The 16,398-nt window shown below is 30.5% G+C and overlaps 1 protein-coding gene across 2 annotated transcripts in view; it reads left to right on the forward strand.

Moving 5' to 3' along the window:
* Window positions 1-218: 218 nt before the first annotated feature.
* Window positions 219-16,398, forward strand: part of LOC124353884 — a 148,769-nt gene continuing 132,589 nt past the window's right edge. For both annotated transcript variants that reach the window (XM_046803927.1, XM_046803928.1), the window contains exon 1: window positions 219-368. The gene's annotated coding sequence lies outside the window, so the exon portion shown is untranslated. The remainder of the gene's footprint in view (window positions 369-16,398) is intronic.

The following is a 16,398-nucleotide window of genomic DNA, read 5'->3' on the forward strand; positions in this document are numbered from 1 at the left end:
GAATTGAATACTTAATTGAAACACCCGGGTATATTATAATTAAATTGAAACTAATATAATGGCAATCAATAATACATAACTAATACAACTAGCGTCACTAATACTCATTTTATGTTATTATTACAATACAAAATTATATAGAAGGGAAAAGTACATTTTACAAGAGGCATATGAGAAATTTAAGTTCTTGCCAAGGTGGCCACACTGAATAAGCTTCATTGGGATTGGTGTTGGTTTTGTTTAGTCCAATTCTTGAAACTCTGCTGTCTACTGTCAGTGAAAACTCGTAATAGTTAATTTGTATGTTGGGCAAGTGTGTGTGAATCAGTGATTTTATTAACTGTGTTTGGATTATTGCCGCTTAGAAAGTGAGTATTTAATACACAATGTCAACTCGCATGCTGAGAATCGTGTTAGTGTAAATACCTAATCTGTCAAATGCATATAAGTTACTATAGTATTTGATCGCTGTCAAGTAAACACAATGGGACATTACTTCTATTAATGACTCATAATAACAGAATTATCGTTCCATGAAATGTGTGTTATTATTTGAACATTTATAACTTTGCGTTTTATTGATTCCCATATAATTCATAGACATAATCAATTTCGTTTGGAAGTCATTCAGAGATTGTGAACTATCAGTGGATTTTTGTGATTTGCATACAGAAACAATGATAATGAGTAATTCATTAACTAAATATATTTATTTGATTATTGTCTTGGTACATTCACCACGTTCTCTTTTAGCTGGACTTGACAGAAAATATGTTAAGTGTTTGGTATGCCAACGAATAGTTGAAGAAATGTACAGAGAAGTTGAGGGTACTAGTCCATCTCTTAGGTACCAAAACAAAGGTTATATCTTGGAGGATAACAAAAACATGAAAGAGTCCTACATAGAAATGAGGAGATCGGATGTTTTCTTGGATGATGTAATGGATCGTTTATGTGAAAAAATGAATGATTATGCTCGAGGTATCCACATAGACACAGGTGAACTGGAAGTGTTACCTTTAGTCATAGGCAAGAATATGAATCCTGTGCTACAAGAGTACAAATTGGTCCAAGATGGTGATTTAGAAAGTCTTGAATATTATTGCCAGTCAGTTCTCTCTGAGTATGCAGATGACATGATAAACTTATTTAAAGCTGGGGGTAAAGATGTATCAGATATGTGCTTTGGTACAGAATTATGTAGTGGCTATGAAAGAAAATATAATCCAATAAGATTTGACGAATTGTAGATAGAATTTTGATTTACTTTTGTCTTAGCCTACCGTTGATTTTGTATTTGTTATGTTGCTAATTGTAACTACAATGTTGAAAAGTTGATTAATAAATTTTTTAACTTTAAACAATAAAAACAAAACATTAATTTCTAGTTAGTTTTATCCATTAGTTATGCTATTAGCCTATTTGATTTTATATGTAGTAAAGAAGGTCTTTACCCATTTGTTTTATTGTACAGGCCCTGAAATCTAAGCACTTGTTGATAATATTTTTAAACATGTAACTTAGAGATAAATATGTTTTAAAATAAATAAGTTTTGTATTTAAATACTAAATATTTTTTGTTTTTTATATATGTTTTCTTACGGCCTATAAGGACTCTCCGGAAAGTATATCTCATATTCAACAGTTACGTCTTATCTACTGTAGGCTAGCTAGTCTATTGCTGTCAGATTCAGCATGCACTATCTCTGCATCCTCCTGCTTATATTGAGAACAACTCTCATTCATACTTTGGGTAGACTTTAATAAGCAGCCTACATTCGTTATTTGGTTGTTTTTATTGAATGGTTCGATATGTTTTTATCTGAAAGAAATACTTTAATGTTACAATTTATTTAACTTAGTATATGATTTCAACTTATTAAATATAGTAATTTTAATGTAAACAATAAACTGCAAGAAGTAACTAGTATTTTGTGACTTGAAAATGGTGATCATTATAAGGGATATATGTGAGATATTTCTCACAAGTAACGAGATTTGTTTGAGTGGCTTCAACCTGTGAGTTTGGCTCCTGGTAACCCATGAGGAGAATTCTTTCCTCCATTTCACAAAAGCTGTTAGGGCCTACTTATTGATATCAAACTGGACAAGTTATAAATATTGGAAGTTGGATAATACATTGAATTGTTCGATAAAAACAACCCAACATGGAGTGTAGGCCACTTATTAAAGTCTCCCCCATACTTTTAATAAGTTGGCTCTCACTCAGTGTTCAGTGCATGTGTTATTAAATCTTTGTCAGATACAGTATCCCCTCCTCTTAAATGATGGAAAGTAAATATCAGTGTGAATTTGCATCAACTTTTATTTAAAACTCAGGAAAATATGTGCGCAGAGATGATTTAATAAATGGTCCAGGTGTGCAAGCCTTTCAGGCCTTTCTCAGATGTCCTCAAATTCTGTGTTTGTAGTTTTTTCAATCGTTTAAAAAATGATTAGGCTGAAAGTGATCTACATTATGGTCATTTTTCATCATGGTAAACCCAAAAACAACAAATGTGTGCCGTTAGCGATCAAAGAAGACAATCTCTTAACAGCGTGCAATTTTTAGGTAGATTTGGATGTATAAAAAACCATCATAGCTGAAATTTTGTCCAAGGATTATGATTTGAAACAAGTAGTTACAAAATTCGTCCCAAAATTGCTCGCCAAAGATAAAAAAGAGCAGCGTTTCATACAAGTGGATGGCTTCTACGAAACTATGACCTCTGACTCCCGGCTTCTTGCTGTTCCCTGCTCAAATGAACCATATTTCAAATAGTTGACGAGTCTCAACCAGATTTCAAACTTAATGCGACAGCTGAGCTAAAAAGAAAGAAAGAAACACTTCTTTATTGAGGCGAAATTAGGACCATATGGTCATTTCTTACATTTAACCTCTTAAAAAATTAATCTTAATAATGCAAATTAAGGCTAATTAACTATAACTTACACTTACGGTATTCCATTCACTCTTCCATTCATACAGTCACGATTCAAAGAGTAGCCCTGCCGCCCGCCACGATCATCCGGTCCAGGTATTTTCGTCTCAGCTCCGCCACAAACCGTTTTCGGCTGTCCATTTGTTTGGCAGGATCTGGTAAGGAGTTCCTTAATCTACAGGCAGTAACGGTGAAGGATCGGTTATAGGTTTTGGTTACTGTGTATTGGAATTCTGAGACAGTGCACCAGACCGAGTTTCTCTTGCGCCACTCCCCGCCAAAAACTGAAAGTTTTCAGATAAATATTTTGGTGAATCCGTATTAATAATAGAGTACAACAATGACAAAATTCGAATCGATCTTGAATCAGCTAATTTTAGAATTGATGATTGAATATGGTGTAACATGATCCCTCATGCTAATGCTAATCTCAAAAGTGGATACTGTAACTTGTTTTTCGAAGTGAGACTGATCATTTAAACAAGTGCACCATATCCAATGAAGAGTACTTTGAAAGAGATTACAATTTAGTTGTGGTCGGAAAGGTAGTTTATCAGTAATCAAAATATGGGATACTTTACTGACAGCCCTTGAATATATATATATATATATATATATATATATATATATATATATATATATATATTGAGGTAAAAACTGTATGTGATGATAAAGCTATGAATCGTACGAGTGTGTTTTAGTGGTATCACGAGTTTAAAAACAGTTGTACGTCTCTACATGATGATTAAAAGAGCAGAAGGGGTTATTTGCCCATAACTTTTGCTCGGATCGTTGAAGTGATGTTTTGTTCATGTCATTGTGTTTCCATTGAATAGATCTTTAAAATTACATGTCATAAGATAGGGGTTGTGATTTGAAAATTTTAAAGTTGCCCCCTTCTACCCTCCCTTTCAAAAGGGAGGTAAAATTTTGTTTACCCTCCAAAAAACCAGAAAATTATTGTAATAAGTATGAAGAACGTTGTGCATTGATATCTCAATTCGTAATTTACTCCCTGTGTATTAATAGCTCAGGCAATAATGGTGTATTGAATATATTTAGCACCTCTCAACTAAATTCTGTAACTTATGTTTTGAGAGTAAGTACTATTTGAATAGGCAGACTTCTTTGAAATCTACCCTAAAAGAATTTAAGATAAGTAAACATAATTAAATCATAAAATGGAAAGAAACATAACCAAAGGGCATGTAGAAACCTGATGAAAGAAAAAGAGTACAGTAATTAAAATAATGATTTTCTGTTATTTTAATACTTCACTTTTGCGCATCTAGTTTGATTTTACTCTAAGAATGCTTAACTTTATGTTTTGGGTTTATCAACTATAAGGTTGCAAGTACAAGTACCAGTTCTTAAAAATATTTGACAAAGTGAATAAAAAGTAGAATCTACTTTGTAGAATTTAGTGTCTAGATTTAACAATAACTATTTTTTTAACAGGTGCTAATTTTAAACTTCTAGTAATAACACTCATTCACAACAAACTTTTGAATCTTCTGGGTAGTTAGTTACTACTAGTAGATTAGAATCTACACATTCTATATATACAACAAGCAATATGCTCTTATCAAATACAATGCCCAGCAATCGCAAAAAATTGAATAAAAATACATTTTTGGTTTGCCATTGCAGGTTATTATTTACATACTTCAATAGTTTTTATACCCTTTTTTGTGTACAAACCAGCTTTTAAGAGGCTGAAAATAAAAATATTCATTCCCGCCCGAAAATAAAATTATTTTACAAGCTTTAGCAGGTTTAAAGTTTGAAGGAAGTATAAGTTTGTTTTAAATTAACATTTAACATCAAGTATTAAAATGTAGATTGTGGTACAATGCTGTTTTCCTATAGTGTCATTACATTTAAGTAATATGCTTTTCAATGATAAACATGTAAAATAACATATCATAAGAAAGGTTAGTTTAATCTAATCGACCTATCTATCCAATTCAAAATCAATTGTGCTATAAGAAGAAGTAACTTACATTACCCATTCGGAACAGTTATTTCAGAATCTTGTATTATTTCCATAAAACCGTAATATGTTCTCGAAGACCATAATTTTCTGATTTGTAACATAAACAGTTGTAAATGTCCTTTTCCAAAAATGCTTAACACGATGTCATTTGGTTTTGCAATTTTTCACCAATAGACTATATCGTTATTGTATTTTATGTTGTGTTTTAGTTTCAGAAAAATATTCAATTTCCAATATTTTTATTTTGAACATTTAAATTAAAATCCAGAGAAATGTAAGCTACAAATAGAGGGATACTTACTAGTATATTATATTCAAAACAAACCTAGTTATAACTTAAGGTGCATTAGCAACAACTACTATTTATTTACTTCACAGATTTTTTAAATTTTTTTGTACTTAATGATGGCAGAGGGTACAGTATTTTTTTAAAAGATTTTTAATGTTAATCAAGAACAAGATACTGGGAGATAATGGACAATTATCAGCATCATTAGATTAAACACATGTTATATCAGTGCTGATACAGAGCGGAATATTCATGTCAGAGTGTATGGTAGGTAGAGACAGCCTTGCGTTTAATCCAATTGTCTCGCTTGCTGACAGTGAAGCAATTGACACACCAGAGGAGACCACTGTGCACTTACATTGTCTGGTTGTCTGGTTGTCTGGTTACCAGTATTACAGCAGCTTTGACTGTATACACTCCTTACTGCTCTTTTCAATAACCCCAACTAGCAAAATTGATCCATTTTACTATTTCTATACTAAGTTGGTGTTTCAAACAAATACATAGGTTATAACAATGGAAACGTTGGTCCAATGAATATTTTATGTGTGTGTGTGTGTTCAATTTGAATAATGTGGAATACAAATAATTTAAATCAACTATTCCTTTCACCAAATTTCTTAATCAGAACAATACAGAAATTTAATATAACAAGATGATATCTCTTCCAACCCTTTGATGTATTCTGAATAATATTATTATGAGTGTTAGTATTTGTTCATATCTACTACAAATAATTTATTATTCGTATACATTGAAAACATGGCCTATCAATTATTAAGAACCCAACAGGGTGTTCTTAAAACCATGGTGGGATAGTGTTGTCTGTCTATCCTTAGGATAATGGTACTATGAGAGTACTTGAAGTAACTTATTTTGAGTTGTATTGCCATGAATAAGTATCACAATTTAAACCACTGATGGAATAATGATAAGTTTTTAAACCCAATCCTTTACTTGTCTATCGATCTATCGATCCACCCTGATATTTGCACTCCAATATCTCGGCATTTGTGGTTTGAAATGTGTTCTTCCTGCTCATTGATAGGGTTGTCCAAATTCAAGTGACACATCGGTCAGTGAACTCTCATGAGGAATAAAGATGGTTGAGTTCTTTTGTAGTTGGCTTAGTGGTAGTAAAGTACTTGAGAGACTGGAAAGGTTTCATTTTTACCTGTTTGTCTGTCTCTGTGTACACAATATCTCAATAATACATTAATCTATGAATTTTCTATATAAGGAACTTTTCAATGATGGTGCATGTCATTGTATGGGATATGGCTGAACATACATTTTTACATTGGTCTTATGAAAAACCATCATGATAACAAGAAAATCTTATAATAAATAAATTTCTAAACTGAGTATACAATCTATGCTATTCTATCATGAGACACAGTAACACTGGTAGCCTAACAAAATGAGCTATAGATTAAAATTGTTGCATGTAACCATAGAGAAGCCTTTTATGCATCAAGTGTTGTGGCGTACTCTTAACTTCTATATCTATAATATGGTTAATATGATAAGCAATTTTTATAAACAGAATTCTGTTATTTATTAACAAATCAATGTGTCACAAAATGGTCTTGGTTTAGAGTTATTAAATTTTCAATATTTTAATTCTGAAGGACACTCTTCATTTGATTCCCCAGATTTAATTATTAATTAGAAACAAAGTTGTAATTGTTTGATTTGATTCTTTATTCACTAGAGAAATATAATTTCGTTGGCCTACTTAGGCACTAATATGGCTGAGCACTGATATATTGGGATAATGATTCGTCAAAGTTTATTGGCTACAGATCATATGAATACTACAACAATAAATGTATACATCATAATTTGTAAGAGCTTATTTGTTCTTTTATTTCTTTCTATGACACAGATTATTGCCAAAAAGACACTATAAATGTTATTAGCAGAGCAGTAAATGATCTATTCTTGTAATATAACATGTTATAGTTATTTTGCAATAACGTTTTTTAAGCATTTGTATTTTCTGTTTATTTTTTTAAATTTATATCACACTACTATGTTTGTGTTTCCTGCATACAAACAAATCTATTATTCTAATATTATAAATATATATCATACCAAAGATAAGAATTAATGACTCATAAATAATCCAATTTCCTGATCCAATAGTTGGACTTTAAAGTTTAGAGAACAGTGGGCACTTAAATCAGAGGGTATAATCTGTTTTATAAATACCAGTTAAATAAATCAAATTTCTCTGGAACATTTCATGTATTTGATTGCATAGCTTCAACGAGTTCAATAACACAAACTATTTTAGACCATGTATAGGAATCCTAAAGTCCAAATTCGTAGTTTTTTTAGTAAAAGCACTTATGATGTAATGCAATGGAGTCTATTATATATTTAAAGTAGGTATATATGAGGTGTATCAGATAAATATATTTCAGTGGTCATGGTTCAGAGGATCAGAGACTAAGCGAAATTGTGAGTAGCTCTTATTTCAGGTTTTGCTCTTGTAGGGTCACTTTTAGTTCAAATTAATAATATTCCTGATGTCATATTTGAGTTTGATATTTTGCCCTTATCTATACATTTTCAATGAATTCAACAGAACAGAAAAACAAGTAGTCATGTTTATTTTTAGTTTCCAAAAACCATCTTCAGAACATCATTGAATGTAATTAAACTGAACTCAACCTTAGCAAATTAGTACACCAATAATAAAAATAAACAAATGAATATCATAAACAATAAATATGCCATCAGCTGTTTATATATATATATATATATATATATATATATATATATACAATGTTAGTAATGTTGAAATTGCATCAGCTAATTTTGAAATATGGGCAACCCAATGCTGTATGTATAAGATCAATCTCTATTCTTACTTTTAAAACTGTATTTCTTTGTTACAACTTACTTATATATATATATTTGTAAGTTGTAACAAAGAAATACAGTTTTAAAAGTAAGAATAGAGATTGATCTTATACATACAGCATTGGGTTGCCCATATTTCAAAATTAGCTGATGCAATTTCAACATTACTAACATTGTTTAGATTGAATTAGATTAAGGATTTGCTTCTTAATGATAAATTAATTTTAGATTGAAGGAATTTTAGAAATGATTATGGTTATGTTGAATTGTGTGTACAGAGAATGATCTCTGAAAATTATGATGAACAAGATCAAACCAATGATTAATCATTTTTTCAAGAATCAAGAATATTTGATAATATTCTCTTATAAGAGAGGATATTCAGATTATCCGGATACTTATTTCATCAGAGAGACTTCAGGCTAATACATACTTATGTTGGACTGAGAAGTCTACTAAAGTCAGAAAGCGGCTGGCTACATCCGGCACATATATTTAACTTTGGCTATTAAGGGCAGAGTGAAAAATCTTAACTTCTGGCTGTGCCTTACTCTTTAATAGTCCTAGATCGATTGGTGTTAAATCTATTTTTATGTTAGTGTATGTCAAATCGTTTTGGAGATAATATGTGGACAAACCTACGAACATACAGATACAAACTTTTCAAACTGTCTCGATTTAATAATAATATTTACTAATAGTTAAATTTCTTGGTTCAGTAAAGAAATTAAACCAATATTCATAAATATAATCAGTACTGTATTCCTCATCAGTGAAAAACGGACACAACATTTCCTTGAGAATTCTTTGTCATTGCATTGAGGTTTGATGTGATTAGTTTATGATTCCATGTGCAATGGTAACAGGTTCACTGCACCAACTTTTTCTCAAAATGTAGTCCTAGAGCAAATTGTTTTTGAATAATTTTAGTACCTAGTCACTCCATTTTTATTCCTTCCCGTATGCAGTCCCAAAGGAAAGCAACTTCAAGTACCCTGCCTGTACAAATTCCCAGTTTTGTTCATTAAGTAAAAGTTTAGGATGGTCCAGAATAAGCTAATTGGTTTGAGTTCTTCATTGCTGCCATTTATAATAAAAATTAGATTACACTACTACTTCTTCTTTCTGTGAATGTTAAGTGTAGCTCCAGTTCATCTTCCTATTAGTGCGGCGTCTGAGGCTACACCTTCCTCAACTCTAGATGCTGCACTAGGAGAAAGGTGAACTGGAGTTAAACTGAACATTTACATTGAATAAACTCTTCCCAACATAGTTAAGTTATTAGTAGAAAACTCGGTTGATCCACTGTGCTTTGGAATCATGTCTAAAACATCGTAATACAATCAACTGTGCACTTGATGAGACTGAGAATACCTCTTCATTTAGATTACACTGTATATGTAGTCTAGGTATCTGATGTTGAAACGATGTAAGGAGTTCATTTTGAGCTTCTTCATCATCAATTCGTTTTTTATCCCTTCAGACGAACATGAACCCAGATTCCAGGGGTCAAGTCTGTGACAGTATTAGATTTCAGAAGCTGCACTCAGAGGAAGATAAACTGGAGCTAAACTCAACAGTCATATTGTTCTTACCATTTGCATAATACTACAACAGCTGATACTTATTCATGCAAATACAATAAACTGGAACATTATGTTGCACGTTGCGTGTGACTTCATCAGATGTCAAAAACATTGGCTATCTTTATAGTTTTTAAGATTATTCATGTGTTGAACCTATTTAGAATTATAAATATCCCTATGTTATATTCTTGCATCTATGCTATATTGCTTACAAATACGAGCAATATTTGTATGTCCATCATACATGTCCATCAGGTTTTGTATGATTAAGTATCAAACATCCAAACATTTATATTTATAATATTAATAGGAGAAACTCTTTTACAGATTAAAGGTCTATAAGACTGTATGAACAAAATTTAACTAAAAAGTTTCATTTATTTACTAAATATATAGAGAAAAACAAAAAAACCATACGCGTTTACTATTTAATGATTTCCAAAAACGAAAATAAATGGCTAGTTATTTAATTCAATAATAATAATTCAATAATTCAATAATTCTTTATTGATGCTACAAAACAGATATAAATCCAATAACATTGCAGCATTTAATACAAATAATTTTACAATATTATTAAAGCTTGTACATATAAATTATTTTAAGCAATATTAATAAATAAATCATACATTATTGAAGACATTTTAAATAAATGGTAACATAATATAAGAACGAATTTATAAATAAATTATGACATAGTCAAACCAAGCAAAATTTAAATTAGATTATAAAAATTTCAATATTATTGTACACAAAAAATTCTTATAAATTAATAGTATAACTTGAAGCTTATCCAATTATGATTCAAAATATAATTCAAAAGCTTATTCAACATACAAATCAGGCAAAATCACTCTAATTCTGCTGACAAAAGAAGCCAAGGTCGAAGAGCACAAATCAATGTTTTAAGGAATTAATTTTAATTAATTCCTTATTTCCTTCTCAAACACCTGAAAATATATGAAAAACAGGATTTTGTAAATGACCTAGAAAAATGTCAGTGCCAGGCACTTGAATTCTGTGTTCTAGACTCACAATCAGACTATGGTCTTATTCAGATTTGATTAAATTATTTTGTGCCAGTATTGAATGGCACCACACATCATCAGAACACCATTTATTTTTAATCATTACTCAGGATCTTCTACCTATTAATTAATTATTTCCAGAGTTCAAAGCAACCACTTGATATAAATCGCCTAGTTGTTTAAAGTGTTCAACAGACATTCAATTACTCAAGTGACTCAGTGAATGGGACTAATTGTGTGTCAATAAATACCAATTAACTAACTGCCTATTTAATTTGTGTGTTCATTTTCTCCCTTGATTATTGTTGTGGAGTTTGTTTTACGAATTTAATTGAATAATGTTGTAATTTGGCCATTGCAATTGGCATAAAACTGTACCCAATTAGATATCTAATATAGTATGTTGTATTAATGTTTCATTGGTCTTATTTTAATGTAAACCATTACATATCAAAATTGTTGTTGGTAGCATATTGTCATGAATTAAGATAAAGTATGGTCTAATATTCATTACAATCGTGATGTTTGTTCTTCCTCCAAGTCTGCACAAGGGCTTTAAAATATTTGCTACACCTACTAGTTTTGAGCTTACAAATCTAGTTCTATAACTTTGTAAAGGATTGTTTAAAGAATACAATAAACATTATGACGTAATTAATGAAGCTAACAACATTATTTCCAACAAAGCCTAAACACTATTAAAACAACTTTCAAAACTGTGTAGTAAAAATTCCAACATTAATTTTGGTCATTCCTTGCCAACAGTGTTTATGGATATGTTTAATCCAAATTTAAAAGTGCCTTTAGTGATCAACAATCCATCAACCACCAATACAGCCAAGCTAGTAATAGCATGTAATGATCAACAAAATGGTTGAGAAAGTTATGTTGAACATATCTCAGATAACTGCAAATCAATTGAAAATGTATCTAGCTACAAACCTATTAAAGCTGAAAAGTCTATTCTGTCTAAAGGATTGACCTTTTTACCTACTACTAAATCCAATCATATAGAATTAGTAGCAATGCTCTTGCCTGTACAAGAGATGTTGATGCTCACCTGCCAAATCTTTAGACTCATACAAACAACATCAATCACTTCATTGGACATACTGTCTGAAATACCCCAGCCCTTGGATGGTGAATTCCTTTTGGTGACAATTTATGTGGAATCTTTGTACATAAATATTCCTCATGACGGTCGAATAAGAACTGTTCAACATTTTCTAAATTTAACACCTAAGAATGTAAAACCTTCAACTTCATTTCTATCTGCTCAAGTAACTTTTATTCTTACCATGAATAATTTTAGATTTAAACACAGTCATTACAAGTTAAAAGCAATGAGACCCAAGATAGTACCTTTATATGAAAATTTATTTTTGAAAAAAGATTTCTTGAACAAAATTTTTTAAATTCTCATAATTTAAAACCATTAATTTGGTTTCACTGTATTGACAATATTTTTATCATTTGGAAACATGGCATAGATACTTTAAAACATTTTATCCAACAATTAAATTTCTTTTCAGTTTTAAAATTAACGTTTAACATTTCTAATAATATTATTACGATATTAAATGTCAATGTGAAATCCATGTCAAAGAAACAAATTCCATCAGTGCAATATTTACACTATTTAAGGTGCCATTCTGGCTACTAATTTCTAAAAAGTACTCAATTATACTCAATTAAAAAAAAACTCAAATGTTCTTCATAAGTATATTTTATTTAAACCAAAATTACTTACTGATTCTGATGTGGAGACCAACTTCTACAGAGCACACTCATATAACAAATCAATATGTAAGCAAATGGAAGAATAGTCTAAAATAGTAGGTGTTACTAAATCATGTAACTATTCAGTAAAATATATATATATATATATATATATATGTGTGTGTGTGTATATATATACATATATGTATATGTCTTTAAACACATTTAGGATATACATATATATATATATATATTCAAAATTTTGACGTGACAACGTCTTAAATTAGGTTGCGGCTCGGAGTCACTCATGAAAAAGTGTAACGCCCGGTAACGTTACGATGCCCGTCCAGTGGGTCCGCCGCACGGGATCCGCACGGGATAAAGCAGATAACTGTGGGTCCGCCGCACGGGATAAAGCAGATAACTATGTTTATTCGTGAAAATGTGGAGTGCTTAGATTCGTCATTTACAACAACTACAACAATAAAGGTAAATAATTGTACACTGATATTTCATTATCGTAAACTATGATTGATTGATTAATTGTTAGATTGACACAAAAGTTGAGAAACTGAGTTTATAGGTTATGTCATACTATTGACAAATGTTGATAGTGTTAAGTAAATTATTAGTTTAAATCACTCTGCAATCAATCGTAATTCAGTCGATTCGCGTATTGCTAGTCAAACATTTAAAATAACAAATTAAAACCTCTAACCTGTCATAACAGTGCGACCAAACAAACGAACTAAACCGACCAATCACCACGCGCGGAGTTAGAATTTAACTGTGTTTAGCAAGAATTTCAAATTCCAATTTTAGTAAATGTTTTATTCAACTTTACCATTTACAATAACAAATTTTAATTAATTTCAAATTATGTACAATGTTTTAGTAAACAAAATATATTTCTATAGTTAAAATTTGTGCAATTCTTATTTTCATTCAATTCCTTGTTCCTATTGTGCAATTTAATAATATTCATATCAATAAATATTCTACCGAGAAAAAGACGTTGTCACGTAAAATCTTCGCCCGTAAAACCGACTTTACAGGCAACCATAATTTTTTTATCATTTGACATTGAAAATATATACTCAAACATCCCAGTATATGAATTCATCTTAGGTAACGTAATACAAAACATGGAATAATAAAATAACAATGGTTACTGTTACCAAAAATTACTTTAGGTACATGTACAATTTAAATTAGTAGAAAGAAGAAAACATATTGGCTATCGGTTCTCTACTTTATAAGGTTTATTAACAAATATTTATCTGCATAAATTGGAAACTAACAGCATATTTAACAATAACAATCCATTTTACAATTAAATAATGTACTAGCACAGGTATGTAGACAATATTCTGTGCTTATTTGAAGGAAATGAAAATTAGATTAATGAATTATTAAAATTTCTGAATTCCTTATGTAGTACCATATACTTTGAAAAAGAAATTCAAGAATGAAAGATCAACTCTTTATTTGCCACTATCAAATAAGTAAAAAATAAACATAAGTTTTAAATATTGAAAACCTCGTCAAACATATCTTATTCCAAAAGAATCAAATTGATTGGGTACACAAAATAGCAGCATTTTATTCTTTTATAAATAGATTATCTAAAATAACTGTGAGTAAAATTGATTTTGAAAATTAAATATAAACTATTATACTTATAAATTTAACTAAAAAAATGGATACAACTACTAAGCAATTAAAAATATTGTAATAAAATAATTGAACAAAATAAGCAAAATTAAAACTGTGACGAAAACAAACCAGGATATAAAAGAATACATATGCCTTCCATTTAATACAACTGTCAGTAAGAAAAAAGTAAGAAAATTTAAAACATTATTTATTTAAATATAATTTATTGAAGTATTTAATTCGTTATGTTTGTGCATTTTATACAAATAATATATTGCATGAACTAACTGTTATTGTCAGGGTTAACCTTTTATTATTTGTCAGAGTTTTACATACACAGTATGGCTTTACTTATCGCAAGTAAAGGAAAATGTCTCGTACTACAAACTTACCCTGAAATTTTATTTTTTTTTTATTTAAGTTTTACAGTTTAGTTTTTTTTAAAGCAGTCATGTTTCTGATGAGAAGTTGGTAAATCTGTAAACATGAATCTGACAAATTCCAAAAGGTCAAAGTTTATATGACTAAGCAGTATAGACAGCATAAAAAATAATATTGCAACACACGCACACGCGCATGCACGCACGCGCATGCACGCACGCGCGCGCACACACGCACACGCGCGCACACACACACACACACACACACACACACACACACACACACACACACACACACACACACACACACACACAGTAGATATGAATATGGGGTTTTAGCGCACTTTTGGAGCCACTAGTAAATCAATGTAAATTTAAAAAAAATTATGGTTGCCTGTAAAGTCGGTTTTACGGGCGAAGATTTTACGTGACAACGTCTTTTTCTCGGTAGAATATTTATTGATATGAATATTATTAAATTGCACAATAGGAACAAGGAATTGAATGAAAATAAGAATTGCACAAATTTTAACTATAGAAATATATTTTGTTTACTAAAACATTGTACATAATTTGAAATTAATTAAAATTTGTTATTGTAAATGGTAAAGTTGAATAAAACATTTACTAAAATTGGAATTTGAAATTCTTGCTAAACACAGTTAAATTCTAACTCCGCGCGTGGTGATTGGTCGGTTTAGTTCGTTTGTTTGGTCGCACTGTTATGACAGGTTAGAGGTTATAATTTGTTATTTTAAATGTTTGACTAGCAATAAGCGCTGTTTCTTCTCAATCGACTGAATTACGATTGATTGCAGAGTGATTTAAAACTAATAATTTACTTAACACTATCAACATTTGTCAATAGTATGACATAACCTATAAACTCAGTTTCTCAACTTTTGTGTCAATCTAACAATTAATCAATCAATCATAGTTTACGATAATGAAATATCAGTGTACAATTATTTACCTTTATTGTTGTAGTTGTTGTAAATGACGAATCTAAGCACTCCACATTTTCACGAATAAACATAGTTATCTGCTTTATCCCGTGCGGATCCCGTGCGGCGGACCCACTGGACGGGCATCGTAACGTTACCGGGCGTTACACTTTTTCATGAGTGACTCCGAGCCGCAACCTAATTTAAGACGTTGTCACGTCAAAAACAATTTACAATACAGTTCTAACAATAAATACAAGAAAATCAATTTACCATATAACTTACATAAATTTCTATCAATAACTATGAAAAATAATAAACTTAATAAAAAAAACTATACACAACACTAATCATTAAAACTGAACTACAGAATACAGGTCACAATACGTCTGCATTCATCTACCAACCACCTACCTTCAAACAATAAACCGAAAATAAACTTCAAACAAATAGATTCATATACCAATCTGGAGATTATAAAATTGATTGAGAAAAATATTATACAGGCCAGACAAGTTGAAATTTCAAATTGAGATTCAAAGATCACATGCAAGCTTTAAAATAAAATAATATAACAATGAAATAAAATAATGCCGAGCATCTTTTACTAATTAGTCACAATTAAATAAATATGAAAGATAACATGAACATTATTGATATTGAGAAAAAAGGTGAAGAATTATATTCACAAGAACTACATTCATCAAATGTAATCAAAATTTTTAAGACTGCCACAAGAGACTGATTTTTTAGTTTATTTATACAGTTATAGTACTGTAAACCTTTTTATAATGATGGGGAAAATGCTAATGCACCATCTGCGTAATCCGCTGGTGAGTGGGACTTGCATCACTAAGAAACCCCACTGGTCCTTGCATCTCTCCGGGACTGATTTCCACATTACTTCAAGAGGATGCTTACTTAAGCCAACAGAGGGCTTCAATAGTATCAGGCCGTCTGTTGGGCAACACCAGGGCTGTATTACCT

The sequence above is a fragment of the Homalodisca vitripennis genome, chromosome 2 (genome assembly GCF_021130785.1).
Source record: "Homalodisca vitripennis isolate AUS2020 chromosome 2, UT_GWSS_2.1, whole genome shotgun sequence".
NCBI lineage: Eukaryota > Metazoa > Arthropoda > Insecta > Hemiptera > Cicadellidae > Homalodisca > Homalodisca vitripennis.